Below are 15,568 nucleotides of genomic sequence, written 5' to 3'. Positions count from 1 at the left end.
GTTTCAGCTGCATCATCGGAAAGTTCTTTTTCTGCTCTAAGACGCCTGAAAACGTGGTTGATAAGCTCAATGACACAAAAAAGACTTACCGCAGCCTACTCATGTTGTGTTGATGCATGTCCACCAAAACTGTTGTGTTTGTAGACTGTCTAAGAATACTCAGCACAAGCATATACATGATTTAGAAAGTACCGTATATTGACACATTAAGTTACAGTAAGCTTCTTATTAGTTGACTTCAGTCTTCAAGCACATTTTAAACAAAATCAGTCATTGTACAAAATTGGTGTTTCCACTTTTAAATATAAAAATCTATTACCAATTTAAGCTGATGGCGATGCAACACCTCACACCCACTCTTGAAAATAATTGAAAGAGTCAACAATCATGTATAGCTCGTGGCTTACGACGTGTTGTAGATCGTCTGTTGGTTAAAGGCTATCTATCATTAGCTGGGGAAACACCGGGTAAATTTATACATTCGTTGAAACAAATTTCGTCGAATGCAAGATCATTGTCATTTGGCGTCTCGTATGGTGGTCGGAGTTGATCCACGTGCCGTCGCCACACCGGACCTCGAGGTTGGACTCGCACGTTCACAGTTCGGGTATCGTACTCTTTTACTACCGTGGCAGGCACCCATTTAGAATTTGAATTTCGCGTTCCATAAGTCAACGCATAGCAAGGTGTGCCCACTGAACACCGTTCATTGACGACGACGTCGTGTTGATCTCGTCGGTTGTTGTTCATTTGTTTGCCTTGTGCAGATGAGCTGGTGAAGGCATCAGAGCATCTATCTTCGTACGAATGGTTCTTCCGGAAGTTCGGATGGTGAATACCCTCCTGGTAAAGGAGTTCTTCTGTATTGAATGAGGAATTCTTGCAGGGCTTGTTGTGGTGGCAAGCTGAATTTTTTTACGGCTTGTTTGAAAGATTGCACTAACCTCTCAGCTGCACCATTGGTGGATAGATGGTAGTGTGCACCAGTTAAATGCACGATTCCTCGTTCTTTGCACCACTTTTTGAATTCATCGGACTTGAATGCTGTAGCATTGTCCGACACAATGGTATGGGGATACTTGAAGTGCGCAAAGTCTTGCTCAAGAAGTTGGGTTGTAGCTTCAGTAGCCTACCTACAGAGGTTGTGGAATGGACACAAGGATATTTTGAGAAGGCGTCGATTAAAACAAGCCAGTTCCTCCCCATGAAATTGATCGCATGGTCTATATGAACTCTGCTCCATGGCTTTTCAGGTAACATCCATGGGTGATTGATTGGCTTCTCAGGCTTGTTCTGATGTTCAGCGCAGCTAATGCATTAGCGACAAGCCTGCATAATGTCTTCTTCAATCCTCGGCCAGTATACAGCTGTCCGAGCCAATTGTTTTATACGTTGCATTCGAAAATGCCCAAGGTGCAACAGTTGCAGCACTTGTTTCTGAAGTGTTTGTGGGATCTCGAGTCGTGATCCGTACAATAAACATCCGCTTTCCGTGGACAAAGATGAAGAGATTTTTCTGAAATCTTCCACCGAATAGCTGTCAGTTTGAATCGTATCAGCAGTTTTTGCATCCGGCCAACCTTCACGAGTGTAACGCATGACAGCCGCAATAACTGGATCTTTGCAAGAAGTCTTGGTTATTAAATCAGAGTTGACATGATTTAGTTGCAAACTAATAGTTTTAATTGCGTTGACAATGTGTGAATTTTCTTCTTGTTCTTCCTCATCGAAGTCAAAGTCCGGACCAACGGGTAATCTACTAAGAGCATCGGCATTGCCATGATTTTCAGTTTTTCTACATTCAATAGAGTAATCATGCTGACTCAATATTAAAGCCCATCGAGCCAGGCGGTTAGCTGCTAAAGCTGGAGTTACTTTAGAACAGTGTAGAGCAACGTGGTCCACAGAGAATTTTCGGTGGTCTACGGATAAAATAATTCGAGAGACACACACACTTTCGGTAAAGTTATTTCCATATTGTTATGGTATTGTACCAATGCTAAGTTATTAGTAATTTAACTCCGTTTTCACTGTGCTTGTGACATATCATTGGCATTTTTTGTAAAATAAAGAAACCGACTTGATATTAATAAGCGTGATACAGTAAGATTAAGATTGAATCAAACTTTTACTTGCAATTATGACTTAATGTGTGACAAACATCAAGAACAAGGCAGTCACTGACGTAAAATTTTATGATATTTGGTCAATTGTTACTTATAAATATTTGGTTAAATTTATTACTTATAAATATGTTGTTTTTCTAAACTAAAGCCACAATTATTATAAATCTGATATACAAAAAAGATGGTCTACAGAGATTTCTAAAAAAATTTTATGGTCCACAGTCACAAAAAGGTTGTCCATCACTGCTTTAGAAGGACTGAAAACGGATAGTAACGGTTTATGATCTGTAATCAAGATAAATTTTCGTCCGTATAAATGTTGATGAAATTTCTGCAATGCGAAAATTATGGAAAGTGCCCTTTTCTGTTTTTGACTGTATCGTCGCTGTGTTTCCGTTAGGGTTTTTGACGCGTTAGCGATTGGGCGTTCGCTTCTGTCTGGCAAACGATGAAATAAAATCGCACCAATTCCAACACTTGAAGCGTCACAAGAAATTCTCAGAGGCAATGATGAATCAAAATGTGCCAAAACATGTTAAGCACATAATATTGCTTTAAGGTTTCGAAAAACTTCATCATGTACATGATTCCACTCCCATGCAATGCCTTTACGAGTTATTTTGTAGAGTGGTTCAGTAACAGTTGAGAGATTAGGTAAAAACTTACCATAGAATTGTACAAATCCAAGGAGTGATTTCAATGTAGAAACGTCATGAGGTGGTGGCATTTGTAATACGGCATCCACCTTTTCACCTTTGGCTATCCCCGATTTTGATAGCCGATGTCCAAGGTACTCGACACTAGGTTGACCGAATACACATTTCTCTAAACGACATTTCAAACCATTCTCTTGAAGGCGCTGCAAAAGTGCTCGAAGGTTTTGCAGGTGCTCCTCGGCATTTAAACCACTTACCAATATATCATCGAGATATACGGCAACTCCTTTAAGATCAGCTGTTAGTTTAGACATTATTTTCTGAAAATAACCAAGAGCAGAACTAATGCCGAATGGAAGCCTCGTTTGTAACAGTACACTTTTGTGTGTGCTCAAGGCAAGAAACTTTTGACTCTCAGGGGTCAATGGAATTTGATTGTAGGCATCAGATAAATCTACTTTTGTAAAACCATGGCCTCCTCCTAGCTTTTGCATCAATTCTTCTGGGAGTGGCAGTGGTTGCCTATGCGTCTCTAGTTGAGAATTAACAGTAGCTGAGTAGCCTAGTCACCACATACGCGAATAGATGCAGTTTTGTGGCCAGGAAGTTTGGCTTTGCGTACAGGTACAACTGGAGTACCGTAGTCATTAAATTGGGTCATTTTCCAGACACCTTTGGCGATACCTGCATCGTAGGCTTGAGTTAGCTCATCTTGTAATGCAAAAGGTACAGGGCGTGGTTTAGACAAAACATTGGTTTTGCATCATTCTTGAAATTGATGTTTAACTCAAAATCTTTTAAACACCCTAGTCCTGGTTCAAACAATTCAGGGAATTCTTGACATAGTTGTTGGCATGCCTTTTGCAATAATGTATCAGGACTCAATGAATCAAAAACATGGTTTACAGAAGTAGGCTAGGCTACTTGATTTGTAAGGAAAAATTAAGGAATCAATTGATAGTTTCAATGTTTTAATTGCATCTCTACCTAACAGATTTAAATGTGGTACCTCCGTAATGATGAAAGTCACATCCTTGTTGTTGTCAGTATTCAGCTTCTTACCATCTTTGATAAGGTTAACTCGGGGCAAAGTGGGGCGTGTTGTTACAGGGGCGTGTTGTCACAGCACGATTTCCATGTGATAACCCAAGCGTATAACTACGGATTTTCAATGGAAGGCATAGTTTTCAGTTTTCTTTCGTACAAGCAGGGAAGGTTAATAAATTTGTCACCACAGCAGAAATTATGAGGAGTGCCATTGAATTTTGGGCAAAATCAGGTTTTATAACTAAACTAAAAAATGGTCTGGCAAACTAAGGTATGATCATAACTGATCAGGAAAGATACCATTCGTTTGCTTTAAGCCTGCTCTTTTCATCATACCAAACAGATAAGACATGCAAGTAGAGATGTAGGCTACACATGGTTGTTGAAACCTCGTGATTTCATACCACGGGGCGTGTTGTCACAGCTGTGACTACACGCCCCATGGTGTGCATTTTCGATGTTAAGAAACATAAAAAAATATTTTTGCTTATACAACGAGATAATATGCGTATTTGTTAAAATACAAGGCTTTTTTAGAGAAAAAAAAATATTAGATAAATGATACACACATATATTCGATAGTGACACATAATTCTGAAGATGACAGTTTTATTGCTTTTGACAATGCGCATAAACTTTTTACCAATAGGCTATGTTTTAAATTAATTTCTTTGCATTTCGCATATTTTTTATTCATTCAGCCTGTATTAAAACCATTTTTTATTGGTTTCTGTCATATTTTAATCATAAAGCATGTGCAGAAATTTTGTGACAACACGCCCTGTGCTCTGTGGCAACACGCCCCAGGGTGGGGGCGTGTTGTCACAGCCCATTTACTTGCATTAAACATGCATTTATGTAAAAAACAAAATAATCTAGAAAAACTTTAGCTGTAGCTAAAAGAAGTCGAATGATACCTCTTTCAATTGCACTATCTAGCATCTCGATACCATTAGCACAGAACGAGATAGCCTAGCCTATATGCTGATTTGTAAAAATTGTGACAACACGCCCCACTTTTCCCTACAATCCCAGTATAGGAAGCTTGTGTCCAGAAGCTGACTCAAAAGTTGTGTCAATGTTCTGCAGACATGGTTTTCCTAACTTCAACCAATTTGTTTTTGACAAAAAGTTTTCACCTGCTCCAGTATCAACTTCAAACGAAATGTTTTTCCCATCAATTTGAATGGTTTGTTCTAATTGCGGAACAGCATTAATAGCTTTCACAGTTTGTAGTTTAGCTGGAGTAAGCTAATTGTCTTTACAGATTGATCTTTTCGTTTGGCTATACAGGCTGATTCAATGTGACCTATTTTATAACAATTGTGACACTTGGCATTTTTATACGGTACCGACAAACTTTTGGTAGATGTCCTTTCTTGCCGCAGCGAATGCAAGTTAGGCCAAAACCCATTTCACTTTGGTTTTTAGCAGCACCTGAATATTTACTAGAAAAGCGGTTCTTTTTTGGGTTTTTATACTCTTGGCGATGCTTAACAATGTTGGTTTGGCTTTGTTGAAAAACATTTGAGGGAGACCCAGGAGAGTTGAGCCAATTTTTCTACTTTGGTAAATAGGCTTATCTATCGAAACTTTTAGGTTACATAAATAATTTGTTTAGTAAACTGAAGGGTAACCATTCACCTTCATACACAAAAAAGGAAATTAACCTAACATCATTGCATATATGTGTATTTTGTCGATGACATAAAAAAGTCAGTTGGCTCAACTCTCCCGCCGATGGAGGAGAGTTGACCATAGTCTCAAGGTGAGTTGAGCCATTGCCTACCAAAACCATATAAACACAAAAGATCTAATACAAAATAAATTATCCAATATTATTCAGTACACAGTGTTACAATGTCACTTGTGAGATTTATTTTTTTCACTATTTAATTCAAAATGGTGGTGTTGCGGTAACGTTATCCGCCATCAATGACGGCTCCAATAGTTTTTTGGTCTAAAAAGTAGTTTAACCCATTTCAAATTGCAGCCCAAGAAGAGGAAGTGCCCCTTTGGAAATTGTTTGACAGCAAAATAATTGAATCAATAATAATAATAAATACTGTTATCATTAATATCCAATTATCATGACGTCACAGATGTTTCAAAAGGGAAATATTGAGTTCACAATTGCCCTCTGGCCCCTTGCTGTGAGCAAGTCTTTTGATCATTCACGTTATTCTGGTCAATTGCAAGCTTTTAATAAATCTAATACCAAAAAAATGATTTTGATAAAAAGTAAACCAATAGTATTGAGGAGAGTTGAGGCATTGCCTATCTAAACCATGTAGCCTAAAAGCTATAGCTCAACTCTCCTAGACAGTAGACACCAATGGCTCAACTCTCCTTATGTCACCTTGTTCGGTAAAACTTGAGAGTTTTATTAAAACAGCGCTGCAAAATTAATAATAGGCTACTTATCATGATAAAAAGGCATCACATTGACAATATATTACACATCTTACAAGGACACTATCTGCCACTACTTTGTGGCTATAAGATGAAAGACTTGTAACTTAGAAATCCACCTTTAGATTTGATTTTCACATTGTAGGCTACTACTTCAACAAGCTATTATAGCCTACTAGATATAACTACAAAATTGATTGAGTCAAAATGGCAGTAATGTTGCATATGTCACGCAGAGGAACCCAAATATTAGATTTCAATACTATAAATTGCATTTTTTGGGGGTGGATCAACCCTCCTTGCGGCTCAACTCTCCCGGGTCTCCCCTATACAGTTTCTTTTGCAACCTGAGCTGCCTCTTCAATCTCAACAGCAATTTGAATTGCCTTCGCAAAAGTCAATTAATCACTTTTTTCTTTGAAAATTGCTTTCAAAACAGCTTCATTTTTGATAGAGCACATAAATTTGGTAGGCCTACATGTCTACCGCAAACGCGGAATTGAACATTCGGAAATGATGGGGAGACTTCCTGGTCAGAGGCACCGGGGGTGTCCACATTTGAAAATCCTCAAAAATCTTTCAACATGGACAAACCAAGATTTTGTAAACTTTGTAAGAACTATGGACAATCGATCGTTGTGGAGACTCACGGTAGCCGACGCCTTATTCAAGCATGGCCGATGAATTCAGGCCCGGCTTTAGGGGGACAGAGTGTGCAGTTGCCCCGGGCACCCCGACGTGGAAAAATGTGATTTTGTGTTATTATTATTATTTTCTTTCATCCTTTGAAGTTTCTGCAAAATGCCTCCTTTTTCTTTCAAGGTTAATTTTTAGTCACAAGGTGGCGACTGAGCTTGTGGTAAAGGCATTAGCAACATTGTGGGTGACTTCCAAGTTATGTTGTAAAGCTTTTTGCACCCTCTGCGCGAAAACTTTTTTAACCGGGGCCTATACTCGATCTAAAAGTTCCTCGGCCCTCCATCAGTTAAAATCGCCCCTGCCGATGATGATGATGAGTGTAAATATACGTCGTTTGCTGACCAATGAGTTTAGGTCTGCTCCGTTAGCTCAGTGGTTACGCGCCGGGCTAAAGATCACGCGGCGCAGGTTCGACTCTCGGGGTGTGCGCTTGAGCAACGCATTTTCAGGGCTGCTCTTCATTCAGCGGCACCTAGTGAATGGAATAATTTCCCGGCAAAAACACTTCAACAATCGGGAAACTTCACTCTGTCAATCTAGGTAACCGGCCCTGTTTCAAGAGCCTCTCCAAGTATGCGAAATAACCAATCAAGGTTTTGTCAGTCCGAGGATAAACATTCAAAACCAACCAACCAGGTTTACAATGCATTCTCGTTGATGGAATTCTGAAGTGGCAACACTGTTTCAAGTATGAGTGAAATCCATAGACATCTTATTATAACTAGACCGCGCATCGTCACTTCTCTCGTTTACGATTTTTGAAGAAAGCAGGTTCAGACGTCAGCCATTATTAGTGTACCTATTCCGCGCGTTTGCCAATGCTTTTGTAGGGACCCGTAATGAATTTTCATTGTTTTGAATTCAATTCAATTCATTTTTCCTTGTCAGAATGAAAAAGAAATGATATTGTGAAAAAGAAATACAGGAACAAAACCAACAAAAGGAAAAGGTGGCAAAACTATAATGGTTTGTTTAAGACGTGCATGAAAGGATCTAATATTGCGGTATATGAATCGATAAATAGGCCTATACAGTAGTTAAGCACGGCCACCAAACCTGATACTTTAAAACAAGTAGAAGTAGATGAATTAATTAGTTAAGAATCAGTCGCCTCCTCGTTCCTGAAACAACTGGAGCGCCAATTCTTAAAGCAATGAGAACACGACTGAACACAACTTAACTTTCTACAAAATGTAATTCTCCTATAATATTTGCGTTTCTTAAAAAACTCAGTTGTTGTGAACAAATAATTGACAAAACAAATAGTTTTCTATGCAACAACACAACCGCAGCTTTTACCAGGATTCTGTTCAATAGAGATTGATGGCTTTCGATTTTCTCCGTTGTAGCAAAACGTTGCATTATGACGTAAATTCGTGTGATTTCATCAACAATAACTTTTAAAGAAATAGCTTCAGTTTCAAGTTGCTGTGAAATAACAACTAATAAATATCTCCGCAATTCACCTAGTATGACGAAATCTTTATATGATTTCACCTTTGCTGTTCTATAATCGCAAACATATTGTTGGAATTTGTTAATTTTAAATTACGTAATTGCTTCCTTTTTTTTTGTTTTGAAAGTGCTTTATATACCTCCGCACAAACAAGTTTTACATATAATATAGTAGGCCGTTTTGTCAGTTTACAAAAAAGCTGCAATTTCGTACATTGCTGGTTATGCTGCCAAAATGTGCGCAAAGATAACGTTATGTGCAAGGTGCCGCTTTGAACTGAGTTCACACACTTTACCTGTTCAACCCAGCTTCTTATCGTTTAAAGATAGAAGTGGACTTTTTAAACCTTCTTTCAGTGTTGTATATATTTGTGAGGAAACTGAATTATGCATTAAACGGTTACTAACTACCACAGCTGGGAGATTACCTCTTTGTCCAGGCATTGTGGAAGCTATTGCGGTAGCTGTGCTTGGAAATATAAATCATTCCAAGATATTTACTAATCTCACGGATCATGTGTTTGAATGCACCGTTACCGATAATCACATTTTTACGCTAGTCAAAACTGTGTCCAAATGTTATTTAAAAATTAGGTTTTACCACATTGGTAAGGAAACCTGCAAGCAAATACAAGGCAAATTGGTTCGTAAAACGCTTAACAAAACAGTGGTTTTCAAACACCAATAAACCACTTCCTTTCGACATCACATCAGTATTGGTGAATATTTAATTTGTTTTGATTTTGTTGAGCTATAGGCCTACGTTATAGCCGCTATAATATAGCGTATCATTCGCTTAGGTTTGATGTAATAAACTGTTTGTTGCTATTTTTACAATAGGCTAATCATCAGCTCAGCTGTAACGCCAAATTGAATACGGTAAGAGTTCTGCTGAACTGCTGCATTCAATGTATCGTATACGTGCTCTCGCATCGCAGTGTTTATGCTTTATATTATAGACTGTATGTATAATTCTGTGCAATTTAACACATGCTTTTATTCATTTCATAGATGAATAAAACCTCTATTACACCAAAGTTCTAAATTATAGTTAACAAGTTAGTTTTCTGCAGAAGCGCAACCAGCTCAGAAATGTTATCGTTAACAGCGCAGCTTTCACGCGAGTTTGAGACACTAACAATGGCCGCCGCCTTTTTTCAATTTCTTCAATCGAAATACGAGAAGCGCAGTCTAGTTATAATAAGATGTCTGTGGTGAAATCAAGCATTGAATTTGAAAACTCAATTCAAGAAAGCAGTGTAGACTTGGAGCGCTGACATTGTGAATTGTGATGAAAGCACTTGCTAATTCAGTATAATACGTGATATACAAGCACATCAGTAAATGGTAAAGATGGAAAAGTGAAGAGCTAGAACGTTAGGGTGTTCCATTTTGACAAAAATTTTTGAAATTGCACTTGTAATAGTGATTATGAGATGGGATTTTTGGTCAAACGAAGTATCCTTTTGAAATTTTTCACCAACTCCAACTTTTTGAGGTCCCACGACCCCCTTGAAATTTAGAGAAATACCCCCTCAGTAGACATAAAATTCAAATGTTTGAATGATGATAACTTCTGGTTAGAATGTAGTAGAACCATCATCTTTACATTAATTCTGCATGGTTTTTCATGCTGAGCAAGATTACATAGTTTTTAAGGTCTTACAGGAATTAAAAAAGAATTTTTTTTTGCAAATTTTCAAAAAAATTGCAATACCGTATTTCGCGACGTATTGACTTTACAAGCAAAAATCTGTCATTTAAGGTATGTTCTTATAGAGCCACGGTAATCAGTAGTGTTAATAAGCTTCAAACTAAAAAGATTCAGAAGCGAGCATTGAAACTTCCATTACCTGTTGACCAACATGATCAAGATGGAACAGCAGAACAACTCAAATTAAGTTCAGAATCTGATGGTTTTAGTAGTACTGATGACAATTTTTGTGCCAATACTGATCAGCAACAAGAGCAGGAGAAGAAAAATGTGCAACATTCCACTCATACAAAGCGTAAAACGGTTTTTACTGAGAAATCAGTAATAGCTGCTAAAAAGCTGGTATCAATTAGAGCAGCTGGTTCGTTGCTTATCTGTGCTGCTGATACTTTGGGCTCACCGTCAGCAATGACAAGTCATTCAACATGGTATCGCAATGCCAGTAAGAAGTATAGTAAGAAGTAAGAAGTAAGAAGTAAGAAGATTATAGTACCAATTATAGTAAGAAGATCACTGATGATGGTTTGTTGAAATTAAGGAATGCTGTTTTCCATTAGCTTTGTTTCGATGAAAAAAAGCTGTTCAATCTGGAAAGACTGGCTGTTATTGCCAATTTTATATGGTTGCTTTTTCATTGCCCTCAAAACGTTCAGAGAAAAGGTAAGCGCTAGTGGGGAGGCATGTTTCACAGCTATAAAAAGCTTGTTGCAGACGATGACATGCAAAATATCTTGTGTGTAATTTCTGACAGTAATGCAGTTTACACAGGCTCAAAAAAGGAATAGTGACAAAAATCGTGAAATATTGCAATCCTGAAATAGGGCCATGATGTAATATTGCTTGAATGTTTATATCATTGCATTGAGCTGCTGTTAGGAGATGTCATAACAGCTATTGATGGCTATACAAAATCACCGAATCTTTTACGTGATGGAGCTGTGTTTAATTTCATTAGCCAACTAACAAAAAATCATTTAATGGTTGATAAACTACAAAATTACAGATATACTTTAATTAAGCTATTAGAGAAAAGCAAAAAAATTCTTATCCAATCTTTGGGAAAGATAGCAACATCAACTCCAGGAAACAAATCCATAAGAGCTGACCAAGCTTCACTCTTAGTCCTAAGTTGTGCAACATCCCAGGACATTCCTGGTGAGTTGAAACAATATGATACTTGTTCGTTGCACAGGAGGCATTCCATCATGCTCGCTAGTTGACCAAGGCCAATGGCTATCTTCGTATTCTAGTTTTTAAGCCATTTGCACTTAATGCCACTCAACTTGCTGGATTAAGGTCTATCGGCCAATTTATAGTTGATGTGTAATTTGTATGCTTCAATGTTTATTTCATTTTTTTGCACCCTGTGCTGTAAACGGACCAGCCATCACACTTTTCAATAGAGATTTGATGGCAGCGTCTGATCATGTTATTCAATATGCGATGCCAAGTTTTATCAGGCATGGAAGCTTGTGAACTTCCCCAAAAAATGTCAACATTGCATCTTATTGATAAACCACCAATTTTGCCAGAAAACGTCAGCAAGATTGCAAGAAAGTCAATAAAGGCCAAAAAAACTGAGTCAATGCTTGCGCTATCAAGTAAAAAGATACTCATTTCATTTTATGATGTCACCAGTCAGTGTTCTCCATGTCTTTCATTGGGCACACCAGATGCATGGAGATCGTTCAAAAACAATCAGATGAATAATCAAAGAGTCATTGGACTGCTGAAACGATGTGTCATCGAAAAACGAGTTTAGCACAGATGCCAATAATAATGATAAATTAGAAAAGACTGACAATGATATTCGCCAATATGTGATTGCAATGATGCAATAAGAATGCATGTTTAGTTATGGTTTAGCATGTTACAAGTTTAATATGAAAATTTAGTACGTTATCATGAATGTTTTACATTAACTTTGGTTAGTCTTTTGTATTTTCTTATCGTGTATTTTCTGAGTTGCCTGTGGAGTGTATTGAAATTCTTTGTATTGCTTTCTAAGTAGTGAATGCCATTACCAAGTTTTGTTTCAAAAAAAATATCAAAATCTACTTTTTTGCAATTTTTAAAAATCGCTTTTTTTTCTTTTTATTTTAGGACTTTAAAAACCATGTAATCTTGTTTAGCATGAAAAATTATGCAGAATTAATCAAAAGATGATGGCTTTATTACATTCTAACCAGAAGTTATGACCATTTAAACATTTGACTTTTATGTCTACCGAGAGGGTATTTCTCAATATTCCAAGGGGGGTGTGGGTTGTGGGACCTCAAAAAATTGGAGTTGGTCAAAAATTTCAAAAGGATACTTCGTTTGACCAAAAATCCCATCTCATAATCACTAATTACAAAAAAACTTTTTCGAAATGGAACACCCTACTAGAACGTGCATGAGCATTGAGCAAGTGTTTGGGCAGTACTGTAGGTTACCTCTCTGGAACTGCAGCAGCTATTATATTGTGATGACTGCTCATCCATGACAATATTAAAACTGGCAAATTCAATCCACAACACTTTTTAGTAGGCTGTCATTTATTACTACATGTGTGTTTGTTTTATTTTTTGCTGTTTGTTTTTGGGTATTGTGGCGTGCTGACTACAGACATAATATAGCCTACTTCTTCTTCAACAGATTGATCATGTTTGATCAGCTGTGATCTCCCTTATGAACTGCCTCCATTTTGTTCTGTCTTTTGTTTTTATTAGTGTTTCCGGCATGCTTTTTAATCCTGTAATTTGCTTGATATTGTCAAAATATTTCATTTTTTTGTCGTCCTTTTGTTCGTTTGCCCTGCACCATCCCAGTCAACATTGAATTTTCCAACGAGTTGCTTCTTGCTATGTGTCCGAAATATCTCAATTTTCTAAGGTTAATGTCGTTAATCAGACTCCATTTATCGTTTATTTGTTGGGAAACAAATTCATTTGTTTTTCTTTCTATCCAGCTGATGCGTAATAGTCTTCTGTGACACCACGTTTCAAAACTTTTTAAGGTCACGTTTTTTGCATGTCCAAATTTCACATCCATATGTGGCAAATTGGGAAAACGAGAGTTTGTAGCAATCTTAATTTTGTGTTTTTACCAATTGACCTCTGTTCCTCTGTGAATTGAATTGACACCGTTGTAAGTGATGTCACAGCTGTTTTTGCCATAGCAATTCGCCTTCTAATTTCCATGCTATCATCATAAGTGTCAGTTATGACACTGCCAAGATAGCAGAAATTACTTACACTTTCAACAACATTACCACCAATGTATAAGTTTGGACAAATTTCATCCTTTTTACTTATGACCATCACTTTTGTTTTTGTGGGATGTAATTGCAAACCATATTCTTCACTTCTTGATTTGACCCTATTCAAAAGTTCTTGCAGTTCCGTTACACTTCCACCGACCAACACTATGTCGTCAGCATATCGAAAGTTGGTTACCATTTTTCCTCCAATTTTCACAGAGCCATCAAAATTCTCCAAAACTTTTCTCATTATGTGTTCAGTACATAGATTGAAAAGATATGGTGACAATATGCATCCCTGTCTGACACCTTTTCCAATGGAAAACCACTCGGTGAGGTCATTTCCAGTTCTTACTGCTGCTTTTTGAGCAGTATATATACAGGCTTCGCATTAAATTGATCAGATGTGTAGGAAAGCCATAACCTTTCAGAATTGTCCACAATTGTTGGTGCTTCACTGAATCAAAAGCCTTTCGATAGTCTAGAAAACATAAATGAGTTGAAAGGTTGCGTTCTCTTCGTTTCTCTATCAGCATTTTAAGATTGAATATTGCGTCTTTTGTTCCTTTGCGGGGTCTATAACCAGCCTGTTCAGGAGCTAATTCGTGTTCAATTTTGTTTTCTAGTCTTTTTTTAATTATTGTTAACGTTACCTTGCTGGCATGACTAATTAAAGCAATTGTTCGGTGGTTGCTGCATTCCGTTATATCGCCTTTTTTTGGTACGGTAATGGGACAAATATTGACTTTACCCAATCATCTGGCCAAATGTTGGTTTCCCATATTCTGATACAAAGTTGATGAATTGTTCTCACTGCCTTTTCTCCAATATATTTCAATAGTTCGATGGGTATAATTATCATCAGATCCGGGACTTTTTTGTTTTTAACAGTGTTTAAAGCATTTTCTACTTCACTCAGCAGTGGTTATGGCTCTATATCATTATCATCTTTGCATTACGTGTAATTAGATTTGTTTGTACATTATCGATAGGGTCTTTTTCTTTGTATAATTCTTCGCAATATTCTTTCCATCTCTTTTTTACCTCCTCTTTCTGCCACAAAACTTCACCATCTTTACTTTTTATGTTGTCTAGCTTTGGTTTGAACTTATTGGTTATGATTTTTACCACTTGGTATAAATCGCGACATGAGTTATTTGATGCGTGTTTTTCGATTTTACAACATTGTTGTTCTATATTGTCTCGTTTGTCTTTTCTCATGGCCTTTTGTACCTCCCTATTGAGCTGAGCATACTCTTGTCTGGCCTCTTTTAAATGGGAAATTTTTGCTTTCAATTTTTTTCATTGTTTTATTTTCATTAATGTCTCTTCTCTAATCCAGTTGTTTCGTTTCCTGTTTTTCATTGGTAATGTGCTCTTGACTGATTTTAAAATTGTTTCCTTTGTGTTATTCCAAAGCTCTTGAGGTGATGATTCCCCATCTATACCCAATAAAACCTCAAATTTGTTACTTGTTTCAATGGAATAATCTTTTGTCATAATCGAATTGAAGTGGGGCCAAAGAATGTGTCATCTTTTGTAGTCGAAGCTTTATTGTTGCTTTTAGCAATTGGTGATCGGTACCACAGTCAGCTCCAGGATAAGTTTTTATTCTTTTAATGCTGCTTCTCCATTTTTGTGAGATCATGATACAATCAATTTGATTTTGTGTTTTTCCATCGGTTGATGTCCAGGTATACAGTCGACGAGGATGCTGTGCAAATGTTGTGTTTGTTACTACAAGCTTGTTGTTTTCACAAAACTCTATTAGTTGTTCTCCTTGTGCATTCTGTTGACCAAGTCCATGGATTCCATGTGTACTTGATGCACAATTAACTTTTCCTATGTTTGAATTTGTGTCTCCCATAACCACTAAAATATCTCTTTTTGGAATTTTGTCCATTGTATCTTGTAATAAATCATAAAATTTTTCAATAACAGAATTTTCTGCTGATGTAGTCGGTGCATATATTTGTATAATTGTGATGTTGCAAGGCTTTGCTTTGATTCTTATCATTAAAACTCTGTCATTTACTGGGAGAGATCCCATAAGACTGTTCGAAGCATTCCTTTCCAACAAAACACCAACACCATGGCAGTATCCATTTCCATCCTCCTTCCCCGAGCAAATGAGAAAATTATTATCAGCTGTTCTGAAAGTACCTTTCCCTTTCAATCTTGTTTCACTGAGCCCAAGTATTTTTATTTTTTGTTTCAT

At 37.2% G+C, this 15,568-nt stretch overlaps 1 pseudogene; it reads right to left on the bottom strand.

Moving 5' to 3' along the window:
- Window positions 1-14,827: 14,827 nt before the first annotated feature.
- Window positions 14,828-15,568, bottom strand: LOC145766714 (protein CFDP2 pseudogene; annotated as a pseudogene).

Source organism: Aplidium turbinatum, chromosome 3, assembly GCF_918807975.1.
Source record: "Aplidium turbinatum chromosome 3, kaAplTurb1.1, whole genome shotgun sequence".
Taxonomy (NCBI): domain Eukaryota; kingdom Metazoa; phylum Chordata; class Ascidiacea; order Aplousobranchia; family Polyclinidae; genus Aplidium; species Aplidium turbinatum.
Note: the sequence above shows the minus strand (reverse complement) of the source record. Positions and strands in the feature narration are given on the sequence as shown.